Below are 20,853 nucleotides of genomic sequence, written 5' to 3' on the forward strand. Positions count from 1 at the left end.
TGGTGACCTCCATGCTTTCTCGACTGAGGATTCTGGTGGCTTTCTGATCACTCCAGCTCTGCTTTGCATGATTGCCTTCTCCACAGACTCCCACTCACCTTTACTATGTATAACAGTAAACTAGATGCTGAACCCACCCACTGACAAAGAAACCTTAAACCAAGTGCTTGCTTTACCGCCAAGAGTGCTCTTGCAAATGCCTGCTCAAATCTACAAACAGCTACAGCAGGAGCCAGGGTCCCACTGGCAGCATTGCTTGTCTGGGTTGTTGCTGAAAGAATCATGGAAAGGGGAACTCCCAGAGACATGCTATAATTTCATTCCCTAGAATGGTGAGAAAATAGAGTTTGTCTGATATTTTAATTAAAGAATTTTATTATGTATTCATTTGACACATGACAGAGTTAGTAGCTAGACTAGCTTCAAAATAGGGAGAAAATACAAAACCATTTAAGGTCTGTATTTGAGGATGTTGTAGGCTAGCTGTGGAGGCAAAGGAAATAGCAAGCATGCATAAGGAGACTTGAAGAGTGGAACTGGTACTAAAATCCTGAGGGCCTTCATGCCGGAATAAGAAGACACATCATCATTTTCGCACTAGGATGATAGGAACAGCGGCACAATGTTCAGGATGTAAACATACCATAACACCTTCCTTATGCTAACTGTGTCCCATGCTTACTGACTTAGTGAAAGAGACTGGCAGGCAACTCTTTGGCTATTTTGTATGTGGACTTCCCATATTCTGTCTCAGCACCAGGACCTTTACGGAGAGTCCAGGAAGCTTAGTAGCAGCAATACCCGGTGTGTGCCATCCATCTGATGTGTACACTCACACACAAGCAAAGCACCTGAGCTAACCTGCTCATCAGTGTTGCACCTTCAGTATCTTAAGTCCATCTTGTAACTCAGGCAAACGTCGTTAGCCTAAACTACAAGAAACAAGCAATGTACAGATCCTGGCATCTTGAGGCCTCAGGAAGTAAACACTATTCACATGGCAGCACTGTACTCTAAATACTGATGAAATGATGCAACTGGTGGGGGAGTATTATAGCGGCATCTGTAGAAAGCAAAGTGAGACCCTTAGTACCTGTCGGGGACACTTGCTTCCCCCCTCCAGGTGCAGCAATTCATAAGCACCCTGCCAAAGTCCCACACACATCGGTGCCGGACACAGCAACAAAATAATAGCAGAAAAAAGGAGGCCGAGGAAACCACCTGGCAGGTGAATCAGGGAGAGACCAGCCTAACTCACAATCAGAGAAGCCTCCGGGGTCTTAAAGAACTAGAAGGACAATTCCCAGGGAGGGGCAGTGACTTGATTCAACGGTACAATGCATTAAGCGACACACCTAGACCCTTTGGGTGCAAGTCTGTTGAAGAGCTCAGACGGGCTGCAATGGACCTTTCCCTGCTGGAGAGGAGTTGGTGCTTTCTTGCTTGTGATGGACCAGGAAGTCTGCATATGTGGTGGTCTGGAGAGGAAATGCCTCCCAGAGGCTCATGTCCTTGAGCATTTGGCTCCTAGTGGGTGGAGCTGTTTGGGGGCAGTTATGGAATGTTCCAGGGGATGGAGCTTTTCTGGAGGACATATGTGACTGGGGTAGGCTTTGAGAGTTCATAGTGAACTCACGACCAGTTCACTCTGTCTGCATCACAGGGTTGAGGATCTGTCTCTCGGCGTCCTGGCACCTGCTGCCTCTGTACTGGCTATTTGCTGCCGGCGATGAGCTCCTATCCCACTGTGGGCCTAAACAAACGCTTTCATTCCGTGGTTTGCTTTGGTTGTGGCATTTTTGTCACAGCCGCAGAGAAGTATCTGAGAGGGAATATGAGCTCCCCACACCAAAGTCCTGCAGGGACACGGTAGAGGAATGACGCCGGCCCACTAAGCCTCCTGGATACTTCTCTTCTCATCAACAAAGGCAAGGAAGAAACGCTGTCATAGGCTGCTGCTACTGTTAAATGTGTGGCTGGATGAAGTGCCTACTGTGGTGCGTAGCCTGTGGCAAATATTTGGGAATATGCTGATGCCATTGCCAGCTGTGGAGGTAAGGGTGCGCTTGCATCGGGAAGCAGACATGAATGAATTAATGCATAGTGTAGTGACATACACTCCAGCCCCCATCCCCACCTCGCACCTGTAGCGCTTGACCTCGCCCATTTGGGTGTGGTCACAGGTGCAGATTTGAGGGAGGGTAGGGCTGGGTCTGGGGTCCTGGCCTCAGCTAGTTGTCTCTTCCTTCTGGTCGGGTCACAGAGAGCAGCCTGGGTGGATCTTTGGAGCGGTACTTGGGGTCTTCATCTGTTTCTTCCCCCCACAAAATTATATTAATCCATATTGAGCCGAGTCACGTGAATCCGTGCATACATAACATACTTATGCTTTTCTCTCTATAGAACGCCAAGTTCATCCTGTTTTTTTTAAATCTAGGTGGAACAAGACATTGTTACTCCCCCACCCTCAAAACCACTCTTGAAATTGAAAGGGAATTGATGCTTTGCCGTGTTTAGTTTTCTAAGATTGTGTTCAGAAAAGGCTGAACATATATTGAATTCGATTATAATTACAAATTGAATTCAATTGTAAATTGAAACCATTTGAACATAAGGTAAAATTTATACTAACAGCCACATACTCAGAGACCAGTCAGTAACTGAATGAGTATAGGCCATGTCCAAACAATTTAATACAGTTCATAGAAGGTACTATAAATCCTTGTACCTAGTATTTTGGCGTTATTTAATCACTTGTTCGTAAACTTTCAATATGTTCAGCCCTTTTATAAATGCTTGATTTATGGCTTAGTAGCATGTTTTGTAAATAACCACAAGAAATGGCCAGCATCTAAGTTCTGATTAGCATGTCTAAGAGGGTGGTTTCTTGGTGTCGTGTAGTAGTTCATTGTAGGAATGCGTAGTTTATATGGTCTTAAATGTGCTACTGGGGGATGTTTCCTCTTTCAGTATACTTGGAAAAGAATTGGCTGAAGACACTTGTACTTTCTACATTGTACCAATCAGATTGTCTTATGAATGTAGTCCAACAATGAGCCATGGGGCATGGTCCTTTGGTTATGGAAGTACTTACCACCACTTAAAACACAAGTAACCACTTTCCATCTGTCTGTAGGGTGTATATAAGTGAGCTTTGTGAAGTTCTATGGCTCTGTTAGAGTCACTTACTATTGTTTTGATTTGTATTTTTCTGGTGATTATTACATTAATTCCCACTTCATATGCTTACCGGCCACTGAAAAATGCCTCCCCAGGTTTTGCTTTTCCATTTGGGAAAGTTGACTGTTTCTTATTAATATGTTTTATTTATTGAACATGAATTGTAATATGAAGACACTCTCAGGATCAATATTGCCTATATTGAAATACATATGCATATATTCACATATATTTACACACACACACACACACACACACTTAAATAAAAGAGGCTGTGAGTTTGAGGGAGCCAGGGAGTATATAGAAGGTTTGCAGAGGAGAAAAGGAAGGTAGGAATTGGTGTAATTTTATTGTATTTAAAAAATAAACAACTTAAATAAAGGAACTCATGCCAGTATCAAAGACTTAATGACTGGGAACATAATGCTTGCTAATAGACTTCCTCATCACCTTCCACCTTCCTTCTGGAATGTTCCCCTAACTGATTCTCCAGCGTGCACTTTCCAGTATCAACTGAGGTTCTCTCTCTTTCATGGGAATTCAATTGTAAAGGATTTATCAAAGTCCAGTCACATCTACAGGCAGCCCCCACTATCTTTCTTTTGATGATTCTGTCCTAAATTCTTTCATGGTTTTAACAATGTACCGCTTGCAGATCTTTCCAGACAATGTGCAGTTCCAACTGCTAAGATTATCAATCTGAGATATCCTTCATTTAATCTACTCATAAAAAAAGAACTTCATTCAGGTTTGTTAAACAAAGGCAAGGAGGAGAAAAATAATTATTCATGGTCATTGTTTCATCCTTGCAGCTCAAATCATATAATAATTATTTCGTAGGGAAGGCCCACCTTTTCTTCCAACAGGAATGATGGAGCTCTGTACTGTAATCAATCTTGGTTGTATTTGGATTTTGCTAATCATCATTAATCACTCTTACTGTGATCGTTTATCTCTGCACTTGAAGTTGATAGCAGGGTGTATCCCATCATTAAGCAATACCAGTTTTCTGGCTTTTTGATTGGTTCACATATATTATACAGCAAACACAGGACTCTTTGTGCTTTGGGAGATTACAGACTATTGAGCTCAATATCACTGAGTGGCTTTTCATACATAATTTATATATTACCCTCTTGCAATCTTTAACTAGGGAGAGATTGGTGCTCTCATTTTCATGCAATCCTGAAACATAAATAACTAATGAACCATGACATAGCGAATCAATAGTATCATGCAAACTTGATGGCTTTTTCTTGTTATTGTTCATTTTTTTTGTTTTGATTTGTTTTTGTTTTCAAACAAATGACCCTCTCCTGATGAACTGAAAACACTAATTTGGAAATTTATAAAAGTGTCCAGGTTGGATTTTTGTCCATTTGACAAAAACTAGAGTCACGCTGGAGGCAGGAACCTCAGTTTAGGAACTGACTCCTCAGATTGGCCCATGTGCAAGACTTTGGTGGCATTTTTGTGCATTGAATATTGATGTGGGAAAACCCAGACAACTGTTAGTGCTGTCCCTTTGCAGGTGATCCTCAGTGCTCTAGAAATAAAGTTGAGTAACCTATGAGGAGCCAGCCAGTAGGTAACATCCCCTCCATAGCCTCTGCTTCAGTTCCTGCCTCCAGGTTCCTGCCTTGAGTCCATACACTGACTCTATTGAATGAAGGATGGTGGCGTGGAAGTGTAAGGAGAAATAGGCCCTTTCTTACCAAGTTGGTTTTAGTTAGTGTTTTATAACAGTGACCGAAGGGCAAACTAGGACAGGAAGACCTGCAGGGTCTGCGGTAATTCTCCACGCATTTGCGGTTCTGTGCTTCATGACAATGCTGCGCTGTGCTAACTTGCTGACGTTGTTTATGAGAGCATGGCTGATACAGAATCAGTTCAAGAACAGAGGAGGTGCGGGATTTCTCTCAACTGTGAAATAAATGAGGTAGCAACAGAAGTTTTTGTTTCTCGACTGTACATGTGCAATGCTGTCATCCAGTGTCACTGCTGCATAGTAATGACCAGAGAAAAAGATGGTTAAACATATGCAAAACAGAGTATGCAAAATATGGGAAATGAGAAGAGATTAGTTTAATATTGCAAAGCATATTGCAACAAGATACTTAAGTAGGTAAATCTTAGCTTAATTACAGCTTAGCCAGTAATTCTTCTTAGCTTAACCAAATAATATAGCTTGAGAGAAACTGGAAATATTTATTCAGTTACTTATTTTTGATTAGCATACAGTAATTGTATTTATTAGTAGGACTTAGAGCAGTAACTCAAAGTGTGCTTACTACATGCACTTGTAAGTCTGGCCTTCTTTTACTTGCCATTGTTGCCCCTACCACACAGCAACCTCTGCCAATTATTTGTCTGGTTTTAGGCCAACTTTCATCTTTAATATTCATACAGAAGAAGTAAGCAAGGATTACCGTTTTTGTGTCTGGCTCAGTCCAATTAATGTAATACCTATGGGTCCTACTTGATGCAAATGACAGGATTAATAAACACCCCATTGTGTAGGGACCAAGATGGTCTCCTGCCTTAGTCACACTAAATGTGAGAATGCAGGCACTCCAGTCATTATGACCATTTGCCTCACAAAAGGCAACTTGAGAGACAGCAGTTTCCTTGGAGAACAGTGAGGACTGTTCTTATTGGGTATAAGGACAACTCTTTACAGTGTAGCTAGGTATTATGCTAGTTTAGTAAAGTTTTGGATATAAGTTCTCCTCCATGATTCATGTCTTCACTGGTCGTCGGTAGTTGGTTAAGTTTTCCATACTAGACATGGTTCCCTATGGCTGAACAGGTCTTAAGGCCAATAAAAGTACACCTGGCTACTGATGAGGTATGTATGTCACTACTGTACTTTTATGGATACTGTGTCATGCTTGTCATTGTTGTAGTTCATAGGCATCCTCGCTGGATGGGACTATAGGCTGCAAACCCTTTAGAAGTTTGCATGGTGCCTCCTAGTAACACGAAAGCTAGTCATCAGGGCCGAGGCTTTCAGGTCAGATCCAGATAGGGGGCTCCTCTGGGTTCTGTGTCTGAAGAGCATGGCGTCTTCATCAATAAGGACTTACCTTCTACTTCTGAGGGGAAACTGGGAACAATAGCAATAGGCTATATGTTTTGATAGTCTCTAGAACAACACCGGCCAACTACTCAAAATGGGGCTTTTCATGCCTGTCCCTGGGACTTTGTTCAATGGTCCTCGTTTCTTTGAGGGAGCATTACAGAAAAGGACAACCAATAAAAACGTTATAAAGTTGTGGATCCCATTCTCAATGCATGCATCTACAAAAAACTCCCACACTCAAGTCTCAGACAATTTTGCAAAAGAGGGGGCAGAAAAATTTGTTAGAACCAGAGGATCCAGGAGTTTGCTGTAAGATTGTATCTGCTCACAACTTTATAACAAGCTATACCCATGAAGTCTTACTACCTTGTCTTCCTAAACAAGAGCTGCACAAGGATGAAAATAATAGAAATACTACGTGTACCGAATAAAGCTTACCCGGCCTCACTCCTCACACAAAGAACAACAGGCAGCTGAAGAATGTTGAGAGAAGGAAAAATAGTCTTTCCTGGGGAATAACACAGCAAATTGTTATTGTCTTAGTTACTGATCTGTTGCTGTGATGAAACACTATGACTATGGCAGCCTATAATAGGTAGCATTTGATTGTGTCTTGTTTGAGTTCAGAGGTTTATTCTGCGATCACTGTGGTAGAGACTATGGTGATATACAATCAAGTGTAGCTGCTGCAGGGGCAAGAGCTGAGAGCTCCCACCTGGTCCTCATGTTGCAGGCATAAGAAAAGACAGACTTTGAGGTGGTGAGAGAATTTGAAAACTTAAAGCCCACCCATAGTGACACAACTCCTCCAATAAGGCCATGCTTCCTAATCCTCCCCAAACAGTTTCGCTCTCTGGTGACTAAGCATTAAAACATGTGAGCCTATAGGCACTCACTGAATATACCATAGTTTTCTGTTACTAAATGATCACAGCTGAAAATGTATTTGACAAGGGAGGTCTTCCTGTATGCTGCAAATGTGTGTTGCTTTTATTCATTGATGAATAAAGCTGTTTTGGCCAATGGGCAGGCAGAATTTAACAAGGTAAACAGTCTGAACAAAGGGAAAATAGAGAAAGAAGACAGAGTCAAGGAGTAACCATGCAGCCATTGGAGAAGCAAGATGCAAGGGTATCTCCAGTAAGCAACAACTACTTGGAGATAAACAGATAGATAAAGATGAGTTGATATTTTAAGAGAGAGCTATCCACTAATTAGCCTAAGCCACTGGTCAAACAATTATAAATACATATATAAATACATATCAAGTAGTTATCTGATGAGCAGCTTCAGGTACCCAGTGGGCAGAGAGAAACTAGTTTAAGTGGGACAGGCAGGATGGGGAAAACTCTCTCTTTACATGTATAAACAGGCAACATTGCACAGAGTGTTTAAGTTGTATTTATGAATGTATATGCAACAGCAATTAATGAAAAAAGAGGCCATGAATTAGAAAGAGAGCATGGAGGAGTATATGGGAAGGTTTGGAGGCAAGATAAGGAAGGGAGAAATGATGCAATTATATTATAATCTCAAAAATAAAAGAAACAGAGAGAGGGGGGGTCTATTCTGAAACATGCTTCAGAAGGATGTCTGTCACGGAGGGAAAGTGTGGCAGGAAGGGACTGCATGGTCTTCAGTGCCATCTAGGAAGCAGAATAATGGATACCATTGAAGACCAGGCAAACAGGCTGCTGCCTTTCCTCTTTTTATTCAGCCTTGGACTCCAGCCACATCCAGGTGTGTTTTCCCAGCTCAGTCTTAAGTCCCTGGAGACCTCTTCACAAGCACATTTTATGCAGTGTATGTATTAGCAGGATTACTACTCCATTTCAAACAAATGTGGTGTCTTTCCAGTTTTCATTTCTGTGGCTCCTTCAAGTTATTTCATTAGAGCATTGTAATATCCATTGAAGAGGTCATGGGCATCTTTGAATGAATGCATACCCAGATGCTTTATTGTATCACCCGTGAACAGGATTGGCTCCATTAATTCTTTCTCAGTAATTTCCTGTTGATGCCTAATCTGCTTTGAGTTTTGAATTTTTATCTCGGAAGTGGCTAACACTACTGAGTTTGCTCATTCGTTCTACTGACCTTATGGTATCATGTTTAGGATTTTCTTGAGATTGTGCCGTACCTTCTGAAAAGAGAAAGCTTGTCCAGCTTCCTTTTTTTTGTATGGAATGTTACTTTTTCTTCTCTAGCATCCCTTGATATACTTCCAGTATTGACTGGACAAGAGCCCTTAGAATGGGCGTCCTTTCCATTGTTCTAGAGCATAAACAGAATGGGTTTAGCTTTTGGCCGTTGGGTAGACAGCAGTGGTAATGTATGCTGCATTGGTAAAATGTCATGTGTTAATTCAGCTCAGCTCACGGACAGGCTGGCCCCAGGAGTGTATTTGCCCTTACCTCCCCGACTCAGAACTAAGAAAGTTCCAGGACTGCATAAGGAGCAAAACAGAAAGAAAGGAAAACAGAGAGTAATGTTAACAACATTGTGCAACTGGGAAAAACCAGAAGGTGGGCAACTGCCAAAAGATGTTACTGAGTGGAAAGAGAAGCTAGAAGTCTGGCAACTCCTGGAAGGGACTTCAGTGTGACTGCTTCCGGGCTCCCCTGGTCAGATTCTTCTGCCATCACCTTTGTTGACTTCCTCATCTGATAGGCACTCTGGAACCCAGTTGGCTTCTATTTAGCTCTGTGTAGCTTCTGCCATCGCCCACTTGCTACTTATTCTTTTACTTTTGCTTGTTCTGTGCCTAATAGACTCTCTTGCCCTAAACCCGCAACACAGTGATTGTAAATCATTTTTGTACCATCTAGGACAATGGCTGTGTAATATTGACATCTAAGTGTGGTATCTAATCTTGATAGTAATCTTGGCCTACTTGGGGAGAGAGAGCCTCAACTGAATAACTGACTCCACCAGGCTGCCAGATTGATGGCTGATGTTTTTCTATGCCTAATGCAATGCTCGTATTTGATCACCATCATTTATCACATTGATGTTGTGTGTTGTAATTATGGGTTTTTCTGGTGTTGAGCTATCATTAAATTTAGGGAATAAACTCATGCTTTTGAGAATAATCATTTTGACTTGTTGAAGGATTCAGTTCACTGGTATTTTGTTCTGAGGTTTTTATTTTGTTTTGTTTTCCATTTGTGTCCAATGAGGTTGTTGGCCCATGATTTTTGTTCATGGCCTTTATTCCTTGTCTGTGGTGTCAGGTAACACTAGCCTCATAGCATGAGTTTGCAAGGGTCCCTCCCCTTTTAATCCCTTGAGTAGTTTTAGGAGACTTATGTATTGGCTCGTTCTACTGTGAAGACAGTTGACCATTTCCTTTATTGGAAGAATTTTTTTAGTTGCTTTAGTCTCACTCCTCATTGTATTGGCTAGGATTCCTGTGTTGCTATGCTTCTATTTTAGTAGGCTATTTGTATGTAAATATCCATGCCTTATTCCATGCTTTCTGAGTTGCTATGAGCCTATAATTGTCACTAATGGTGCTTTACATATCTGTGTAATCTTCTCTTGCATCTCCCCTTTCATCACTGATTGTGCTTATTGGAGCCTGTCTCCTTCTCTAAGTTAGTCTATCTAGAATTTCATTGATATTATAGTTTTTAGAATGAACTTATTAATATTTCCTACAGTCATTGGTACTTTGTTCATTTCTCCTCTTCATCATTTCTTCTAATTTTGGGCTTGTCTTTCCTAGATAAAAGAATGGATATTGAATTTGTTACTTTAAATGTTTTGATTTGGGGATTTTTGAGGCAGTGTCTCATTTTGTAGCCTAGGCTGGGCTCAAACTCAGAAATTTTGCCTCAGTTTCCCATGTACTGGGATTATATGACCATTTTTTTGGCATAGTTGTTATTACTGCAAACTTACTGAGGTGTTTTTGCAGTTTTCTGTGAGTTTTAGGATTTTGTTTTTATATTTTTATTTACCTCAAGGATTACATAGTTTTACCTTTTGTGGCAATGACTTGCTCTGTTGCACAGGATGACCATGACCTCTCAGGTTCAGACAGGACTAATGTCTACACATCCCTCACAGGAAATAATAAGTTAGTCTTTGTTTCTATACCTAAATTGTTTCAGGAAAATTTAAATATTTCCTTTGGAGTTATTTATAGTCACCATTTCTTTTGTTTATGAGCATGATGCTAAGCATCTATGGATGAGAGTTTCTGATGTTTCTTTTGTTGTTATATTCAAGTTTTCTTCCACGATGGTCAGAGCCAAGACTTTTTAATTCATCAAGACTTGTTTTTAAGTATAATATCTGACCTTTGCTTTAGTATGTTTGGTAAGCTGCAAGGAACGTTCATTCTGTATACACTGGAATCAATTTTCTGCAGTGTTGCTGAGCTATTTGATCTATTGTAAATGCTAACTGGAACCAGGAGCTTTGCCTTGTCAACTTACTATTTAGTTCCCACCAAATATGAATATGGTCTTTATCACCAAATCAAAAATGGTATTTGATCACTTTGCTACACTGTTGTAAACCAGTCTAGGCAAACACAGGTAGAAATTCTATAGACTATACAATGAAGAAACTGTTGAGAAAGCAACAACAAACTTGTCAGTTGACGGAAATACCGTGCACAGAACCTAGTACCGTGCAGCACGGATAGGGAATGGAAGATAGGTGGTGACTATGAGTCACCCCCATTCTCCTGCTGCCGACTAATCTTAAAACGTAGGCAAATCCCCAGCTGTTGTTCTTTCTGGGATCCATCAAGGGGTCTTAGGCGAAGACTCTCTGCGAAGCATTCTTAGAGACTCTTGATCCCGAGTCGTTGAATGAAATGTAAGGACACCTCCAGTGAGCTCAGCCCCTGTTCCCTGCCATTCCTTCTGACTTCCCCACAGTGACCAAGAAATTATTTTGTGGCAGTCTTGAAGAGTAGTTTCTCAGAGAAAACAGTCATCATTTCCAGTCTCACCTCCGCACCCCCCCACCTTGTTTTTGTGTTTTATTTTGCAACAGTTCTTCTGATTTTGCTGACACGTGGCTTCTACTAAGAACATGACTCTTTTCCTCCACATCACTCATGGAGGTGATCAATTTTGTTATGGATTAATCTGCTGCCTTTAGGTGATTATGGTGTTTATTGATCCCCCTAATAGCATTTCACCGTGGAATGCTTTTTCCCCCCAAAAAAAACAAATTTTGTTTTATAATTATTCAAATGTAATGTTTGTTAAGTAGGCATTACCGATTATTCTTTGGTACAACATCTTTATTGTTACATTTTCCCGAAATAATAGCTATTGATTTCTTGTGTAATAATGTATCCAGGTCTGTTAATGCATCTTTATTAGATTTCCTGCCCTATTTTCATACGCAGCTCTCCCCTTTCAGTCTTCATCACCAACAAACCAGTTGTGTGTTCATTTATTTTACTGGAAATGCGCAATAGATTTTCAGATGGAATAAGGTTCTGTTGCGCTAACTGGAACTGGCCTGTGAATGTCACAGGTGAGTCAGGGAGCAACCACTCTCAAGGGCACAGGCTTTGTTTGTCTACGCTGTGTTCCTGTCCTGCAGTTTCCTTAGTGTAGGGTGGCACTCCAAACAAACAAAACACATCGCTTACGAATACTGCTCAGAAATAATAATAATAAAAAAATCGAGGGATCCTGTTTATTTTTTGTGGCATGATAAATAATGGCAAACACATAAAGACGGGTTCCCCATGATCCCACGCAGATGAGAAAGCTACAAATGTTCATTTCATGAAATTTGAGAGGAGCATGGTGACTCTCGAGACCTGGAGGGAAGAGTGGCAGGGATGGGGAGAGGTTGTCTGACGGGAAGCAGGAGGTCCTGAGTGTTGCTGCATGGTACATACTTTACATGATAGCATTGCATTTTTCAAATGGTAGAAGAAGTTTCGGATGGATACTTGAGGTGACAGGTACAGCTGGGCTGACACAGGCATTGTGTAGGGTATGTGCACAGTGTCTAAACGTGGAATGGCTCTCACTGAAATGCTCATGCTTGATTTCTTATTTTTAAAGGTAAATTTATATTAATAAACCAGATAATAAACCAAAGCACAAGCTTGTTCTATCAAATACATGTGTGCTCAGATATAATACGGTTTATCTGGGCCTTTTGCAGAGGTCCCCACAGGAGAAAAGTCAAAGGATTAATGAGGCCAGACAAGTTTTCCTTCTAGCCTCACACAAGCGTTTTTGATAATTCTGCTTCTTGGAATCTTCTGACTAAGTTCCCCTTTCTCTTGGCACTTCATCCTCAAATCAACAAAACACCGAATTCTCCTGCTCCAAGCGTCTGACTTTCTCTTAGGTCTCCATCAAGAGTAATCTGTGCTTCTGTGAGTAGCTGCCGGTATAGTAACACTTCTGAAGCAATATGAAGATGCCTTTCTAATTTAGGGTCCTTTTTCATGTGCAAAGCTATCTCCTGGGTAACGTAACATATTCAAGGAAGATCCCAATGGGGCAAGTACCACAGGATGTAAAATTCTACCTTACACACTTATAAACCCGAAGGTCTGAGAGAATGCTCAATACATCGTTGTTTACAAGCGCAGGAATTTAGAAACCATACAGATACTTACATAGAAGATAGCGGTATGATCTTCTGACACATGAAACTATTTTCCTTAGAATCTAAAACACCTGAAGCATGGCACCAAGGTGTTAAAAGCAGGTCGAACTATTGTTAAAACTAAAAGTGAATGCAGTAAATAAGAAAGGGGAATGAGGAAACATAATTTAGGACAGCAGTAAAGAATATGACAGGAACCAGAGAAAAGGAAAAAGGACAAATTCCAGGTCTAGCCTTCTTTGATATTTTCACCATCCTCATTCATTAGACTCCAGTAGCTCCTGTACAGGAGGGAGGCATCTGAAAGATCATCAGAGCCTCGGAGTGCAAATTCTGAAAGCACGCACCATACAATACAAATTCTGAACATTACATGATGTACAGGCAGTCTGTGTCTGTATTTCAGGTTTGCAGCAGATGTGTATAAAAATTATATATGGTTTGGAATTAATTGACAAGAATGCCAGGGTAATGGCTGAACAAGAATGATGGGGACGATGGACAAACATGAAAATGGCCTCCAATCATGAAATTAAAATTTTGGTACAGAAAATGTTGGAAAAAGAAAATTAATCACATGGCTGGAAAGGGATGAGACAAAAATAATAGTGTGTTTCGACAAAAAAATTGGGAAGATGGTGCCATAAGTGAGGACTCTTCTGACTTTTTTTTTTGCTGTTACTTTGTTTGCTTAATCTTGTAGGAAGAGTGAGATGGGATACTCAGTCAGTCCTCCTCTAAATGCTTCTTCTCTTGGGATGGAAATGATCTCCTCACAGAAAAACCAGGGGCACGAGGGTGTATATGCAGTTATGTTGAAGTATGTAGTGTGCATGAGCGTGTATGTGCACATGCATGGGTGTGGCTTTGGGAATATGCCCTCCTTCCTGGACATGCATTTGGAAGTCAAAGGCCACTGAGTGTTTCCCTTTATCCTTCCTCTTTCTCTTCAGTCAGGTTCCCTCAATAAACCTGGCTCACATTTTCCTTTGGCTAGCAGCCAGCAAGCCCAGGGATCCTCTGCCTGCCCCCACCACCCCAGTGCAAGGGTACAGGCAAGCTTGTGCCCTTGCTGCCCCTTGACACAGGTATTGGAGGTACACACTCATGTCATTATCTTTTACCCACAGAGTCAACTCTCAGCCCTGTGTATTTAGTTTGGACAAAGTCGATGAATCCCCACAGTTTAATTTCATTTTTTCCCTGCTATACAAAGAAAATACAAAAACCAAAAGTTGCAATAACGATAGCATATTGGGAGTTTGACTTAGTGAGAAGTGTAGAAAGGGAGAAAGCAAAAAAATCACTAGGGAGATACGTTTAGATTTTTTCAATAGTTTTGGGGGTTTAGCTGTGGCCGAGGTTAGTTCACAAGTTGCAACAGGTCACATTGTAGCAACAGGTCACATTGTAGCAACTGAGAATTCCTCATCAGATCTCAGACATATCTACAGCATCAAAGCAAATTGCTGATTCTTAAAATGGAATTAGAATTAGAAAAAGTGACACAGTCTGGGAGGAAAGGGAGCCCCAGACACTGCGTTGGTCATTTAGGAGCACCTGGGAAGCTGGACCACAGTGTGAGGTCCCTCCTCTGCAGTCAGGGGACATGGTGGAAAGTTGCAGCTGGGCAGTTTTTGTGTGTGTCAGCTCCATTGTTAAAGAGAAAATGCAGTTCATAACTATCTGCTTTGCCCTATCCCAGGCATCACATCTGTGGAGATGGCCATTGTAAGGTTTAGGCAGAATTGAAGCAGCTTTTTACCTGCTGCCTTCAAACCCAGGATTAAATTTCCCAGCACGTGGACAGTGAGAATGAGGTGACATTGATCTTCATGGGTGGTCCAGCTGGTCAGAAGGTCAGGGGAAGGTGACTGAGCATCCTCAGAGTTCCTTCTGTGAATCCTTTTCCTGAGTGTCACACTTAACCTTATTTGTAACCACATCATCACAAAGCCAGAGCTAAATCAGCTTAAACTAGAGATTTTTGTCAAGGTACCTGGCCCCCCAAAAAAAGTACACCCAGAGGATGAGGATGATCTGATGCTAACCTTCACTGTTGTCCTGTCTCACCATGCCCCGACTCTCATCAACTCCAGCCACTCCAGCAGGGTACCTTGATCTTGGAGCCCAAGGTGGGAGATGTCGTCATCACGGCATTAGTGGTCAAGCACCCAGGAAAGGGGCATTTACACTGTCAGGTGAACACACTGGTCCTTCTTTGCCAACAGTTGCCTTCTGACTGTGTCCTCACATAACATCTTAACTTCTTACAAAGGCACCTTCCCGTTCCATCGAGGACTCTGTCCTTATTTCCATTGTAATTCCCATCACCACAGATGTCCCTTCAGCCAACGGATTTGGGATACTCTGGTTTCTTTTCCTGCTCTGGAATAAGATACCCCAAAGCATTTGTTTTAGTTCACAATTCCAGGTTGCGGTTCCACATCATGGAAAAGCTACAGTAGTGGGAACCTGAGACAGCTGGCTGTGTCACATCCACAGGCAGGTGCAGAGAGTTAATGGATTCCTGCATGCTTGCTGCTTGGCTAACAATAGAGTCCAGAGCCCACAGTCCAGAAATAGCCCTACCCATAGTCCTTCCCACATCAGTTAACTACACCCTACCCAAAACATGGCCACAGTCCAGCCCAGCATAGAAAATCCTTTATTGTGACTCCACCTAGACAACAGGTGACCAAGGTGGGTGCACAGCGTTCAGCTGTTTAAGACTTACCTTACTTTCTTCTCTAAGTCTCAGGCCTCTTGTCTCTGTGTCCTGCCGTCTAGATGGCAGCATGCAGAGCACACACCGTCCAGGCTTTTAGCTGTCTTACAGAGGTGTTTCATATACTCTGCTAATGTAATGCGGTAAAATTATAAAACAGTGCCTGTTTGGGAGAAAGAAAAAGGTTATAAATGGAAAATAGAAAATCCTCTGTGTATTTTCCAAAAGGAAATTTTATGATTGCCCATTATCCAATGATTTTTATTGGTCTCCATTATCCACCAGGAAACGTGCTTAGGCTGACTGTAACCGTGATGACCGTGGGTTCCAGCAGGGAAGGTATGCTTTCCTGAATGCCCGTTTATTTTTAGGGGAAGAACTCAGTAGCCGGTAGTTGAGCCCTCTAAGTGGGACCTCACTTGCCAGTGAGTCTTTGGCAAGGAGCCGTGGATCTGAGCATGCCTTTCTTATGGGATGGCTGAAGTCCATCTACTGCCAGCCAGCTGCCTCCTGACAAATTTTAGACCTGCTTTTCCTTGTTAATGTAAACGCTCTTCACACCTTGTTACTTAGGAGAAAGGAAATGGCTTACCCCATTTTCCACAACCAATAATTTAATTTTTTTGCAGGATTATAGAACACTGTTATTTTAATTACATACTTATTGATTGTTTGAGAATCTCAAACAATGGGTTTGGAACATGTCTGTCTCAATTATCTATCCCCCCCCATCATCCTCTGCGTGCTCCCATCCGTTCTCACCTAATTGTCAGACTTTAGTTTTATTCCCCTTTCCCCATCAAGTCCAGTCATTCTACCAGTAGAAACATGACTCTTCCTCTCCCGGTAGCTATCAAATGCTCATAGCCTCTCGGATAACACTGGGGGTTACGGATACACCTTCTCCTGTGTGCAGGGTGTTCATCTGACTTAAGTACACACATCCTGTCACAGTCCCTGTGAGTCCATATGGGCATCTGTCCTGTTGGGCCCGGAAAGCACTTGTTTCCTTGAAGTCATGAGCCACCTCTGCTCCGCCAGCCTTTCTGCTTCCTCTTTCCCAGAGATGCCTGAGCCTGTGGGTGTGACGTGAATGTCAAATTCAGGGTTAAGGATAAGACATTTGTTCTCTGCATGCTGACCAGTTAGGGGGGGGTGGACCCATCTACTATGAGGAGAAGCTTCTCTGATGCAGTTGGAGATGAGTCCTTGGACTTTGCTAGAGAGGATTAGTGGAGTGACGGCCTTGTTGCCTGTTGTGTACTTGAGTACCATGCTCATCACACCCACTGCTTGGAGTGCTGTGGTGGAACGTCCTTTATCCTCCTTCATGGAAGCACAGCGGAAAAGTGGCCGTCTACCAGGCTGCAGAGCAGGCATGGCCAAGGACTTCCAGCAGCTGTTAAGAAGGTCTTCCGTTTTGTGAGCCTGGAGAGAATTGAGCTCCTGCTATTTCTTTGACAGGGTTGCATCCACTAGGAAATGTGAACACGGAAAATTTACTGATGTTTGCCCCCCAGGGCCAGGTAGAAGGCCAGCATGAGCCAAAGGAAGGCCAACTCCCTTGCTGCTTGTCATCAGGAGAGTTGCACATCTGGAGAGCCCACAGAAAAGCTCTTTAATATAGTAGAGAGCATTCTCTGTTTGATGTCATTAACCTACGCACACCGTTGGGGCCTTCAAATGTGCGGGTAAACCTCAATAACATTTGGAATTATGAAACGGGAATACTGTTCAACATTGTGTTGATGGATAATGGGGTGGTCATTTGACAGGGGGTGGACCTCAAATTAATCATATGAGGAATTTCATCAGGACAAGAGAAGTGTGAGCTTGGGTGAGCTCAGTGAAGAAAAAAGGATAAAATGGTTTCACTTTTTTTTTGAACAGAGGGTCATGTCTTCCCTGTGAAGGAGAAGAATATTTGGAAGCATTACAGTTGTATACCAAATAGCATAAAACAAAATGCATTCACTCACAGTTTGCAATGTTGGAAACAGACTGTGGCAATGGAATTTGATACCTGTTCATGTTCTGAGGCTCACAAAACCCAGAATGCCACTCTCAAAGATTTTCTTCTTCTTCTTCTTTTTCTTTTTCTTCTTCTTCTTCCTCTTCTTCTTCCTCTTCTCTCCTCCTCCTCCTCCTCCTCCTCCTCCTCCTCCTCTTCTTCTTCTTCTTCTTCTTCTTCTTTGACTATGCTATGTTTTGCTTTAAAAATGTAAAAAGAGAAATAGCACAAATGTAAACATCTGTAACCAAATTTTACTTTCTTTGACATTTTAGCTTTCCTTCCTATTGTGTTGCCTTTCAAAGGATCCACGTTAGTCCTGGGCAAAGCATCCTACAGCATCTAGTAGTATGAAAGAGACTGCAATGATCAAAGCAGAAAAATGTGTGGTTGTACTTCATTCTGTGAACTTTTTACTAGAACACAGTTAAGTGATATTTGGTTTTAAAAGCAGAAAATGTGGTGGTCAAATGTTGATACTGATGGTATTGGATGTGCTGCTACTGTCAAGAAAGGTAAATGTTCAAGATAAATAACTATAGACAAATAAAAATGCATTAAGTAAATGTGAAAACTTACCTGTCAAAATAAGAAACTGAAAGCTGCCTAAAGAAGATGTTAGTCGAGGAAATGAGCAAAGCCTTCAAATATTCTACCATGCCATTTTTATTTTATGTGCGCAAACTGGTTGTACAAACAAGGGTGCATATGACTGATGGGGAAGTCCTGTGTATATGTCTATAAAGCACTGTTGGCCAATAGGGAAGCAAGATAGGTGGGACTAGTTGTTCCGGAGGATTCTGGGAAGGAGAAACACAGCAGAGACAATGTAACCCGCCAGAGAAGTAAGATGTCTAGACCTTTTTCTCCAGTAAGAGAAATATTTAGATTAACAATTATGGGTTAGCCAGTAAGAAACAAGCAAACGGCCAACAGCTTCATAATTAATATAGCCTCCTGTGTGTTATTTGGGGACCTCAACTGTGGCAGAGCCCAGGCGGCTGGCAGGGAAAAAAAAACAAAGTGGCTGGCAAAGGAAAACTACACGTTACATATGACTTTGTTTATATATCCTTAAAAAAAAGAAAAAAACTTGTTCCAAAATAAACTGCAAAGAAAAATGAGCATTGACCTCTAATATTTAGGTGTTGCATCCTGTAAGTGATGGCTGGCATATTGCAGGGAATGAGCCCAACATTTTCTCAGACAATAAGAGTCTGAGACCATATGATGGACACTAACCAGCTGAAGGCAGTGCTTTTTGTATTTACTGTCTGCTATTCACGTCTAATAATCACAGTTCGTTGTTCAAGAACAAACGCAATGCTTTACTGAAAACTGTTCTGTGCCTTATAAAGTTAATATGGGAAAATTAGGCATGTATTCCTTATAGTCCCCTTCCTTGTTGATCATTTTTCATGCAGAATTCCCAGAACACAGTGGGGGACGACGGGGCAGGGGGGAGTCTGGTCTCTGAGAGGACAGTACTGATCTTAAAAGCCAACAACAATATTCCTACAATACAAAGAGAGAATGTGAACTTTGTGTTGGCATCAGAAACACGGGGTTCTGCTCTGCACCATGGATGTAGTGCCTACTGCAAAACCCCAATTTTCTGGCAAAACATTCATTTGTGAAGTCACACCCATTGAGTTAGCTAATGCTGGGTAATAAAATATATATTCTCCACACATCCAGCATGCCAATTAATTTCTGAGATGATTGGCTGCTAGATTCTGCCCTGATAATGACTCAAAGGATACATTGCTTTACCTGTGTTGCATAATGAAATTGATTTATATCGCTAGTGTTTCAGAGGCACACACTGGTTCTAGGTCACTGGTAACACGCTCCTCTCTTTGTGAGGGGAAATGGGAAAGGAGACAAAGATTGTGATTCGTAAGGTGTCACTGGCGTGGGGTGTACCTGTGTGGAGCTGGGTTTTCTCATAGCGGCGAGGGAGGGATGCAATACTCAAATGAAAAGCTGAGATGCAAAGGAAACCCAGTGAGGAATTGTGTAAGAAACTGCGTGGGAAGGGGAAAGAAGGGTTTCAGCCACTCTCCGCCAGTCGGCTTTGCGGAGACTAATGCTGCCTGAGAAAATACTTTCGAAGTTCTCCTGGAATCGCAGTGAGAAGACCCATGGAGCCTGCAAAGAAATCTCCAATGAAGATGTGTATGGTAGTTTTTAAACATTCAGATTCAGGAGAATGGCTAGTTTTGAGGAAGCAGGGTTCAAACTGACCCTAAATTGGTCGTGGAGATTTTGCATGGGAAATGTCCCCCCCCAGGCTCGTGTGTTCCAACATTTGGTGGCACTTTTGGTGACCTTATGGCACCTTCAAGAGCAGGGGTCTTGCTGCAGGAAGTGCATTACTGGGGCAGGCCTTGGGGGTTTACAGTTTGCTCTATTCTGGTCTCCCTGCTTGCTTCTTTCAGGTGAAGTTTGACCTAGATTCTTCTGATTGACAGGTTGACTGATTGTGTTCCTGCTATATTTCCACCACGGCCCACATCCCATCTGGAACCGCAAACTCAAATAAGTCCCTTCCCCTTCTAAGTTGCTTTCAGTTATGGTGCTTTACAACAGAAAAGTCACCAACACTACCCAATATCACATTCCACATCGTACAAGAAATATATCTGTATGTTTCCCTGACATGACTTCTTAATTCTGTCCTCAGTTAAAAATAGTTTTATTTAGAGAACATGTCGATTCCTCCAGGCTACAAAATACTGAGTTTTATGTCTAAGCTAATATGTATATGCATCAATTTCACTTGTTTAGCTTTCAAAACATCTAACTTTATTTTGGGGGAGGGTAGAAGAACAATACTTAATTCAAGGTTTCCTTGAACTTTAAATCTTTTAATTTGCTGAACACTGTAACAAAACATTTTAATAACTCAGATTTTAAGTTAGCATATCTAAGTTCATTTTTTAATGGGAACTTTTTTAAGTTAAATATATTGGTGCAAATTAGTTTGTATTTTGATTCAACGTGTCAGTACGTAAACACTGAAAGTATTAGGTCATTCCCAGCAGGTATTTTTCATCAAATGATAAATATGCTCTATAAAACCATGGCTTTCAGCATATGATCTAAAAATAAATCTCAGCAGAAGCAGTGCTCAGTGATGTTTTGACAAATAATAAGACACAATTGTTATATACTGAAATATATATAACACAAGATCTGGGAAATATTCCCTATCTGAACTACAGTTAAAAAAATCACTTCTCTCATAGC

The 20,853-nt window shown here is 41.6% G+C and overlaps 1 long non-coding RNA gene across 3 annotated transcripts in view; it reads left to right on the forward strand.

The window, feature by feature from the left end:
• Positions 1 to 20,853, forward strand: part of LOC110343432 — a 134,262-nt gene that overhangs the window by 20,537 nt on the left and 92,872 nt on the right. The window contains exon 2 of one of the 3 annotated variants that reach the window (XR_002385702.2): positions 1,664 to 2,054. The exons of the other annotated variants lie outside the window; for them this stretch is intronic. This is a non-coding gene — a long non-coding RNA (uncharacterized LOC110343432). The remainder of the gene's footprint in view (positions 1 to 1,663; positions 2,055 to 20,853) is intronic. 3 annotated transcript variants of the gene reach the window in all.

The sequence above is a fragment of the Mesocricetus auratus genome, unplaced genomic scaffold (assembly GCF_017639785.1).
Source record: "Mesocricetus auratus isolate SY011 unplaced genomic scaffold, BCM_Maur_2.0 Super-Scaffold_100009, whole genome shotgun sequence".
In the NCBI taxonomy this organism is placed as follows: domain Eukaryota; kingdom Metazoa; phylum Chordata; class Mammalia; order Rodentia; family Cricetidae; genus Mesocricetus; species Mesocricetus auratus.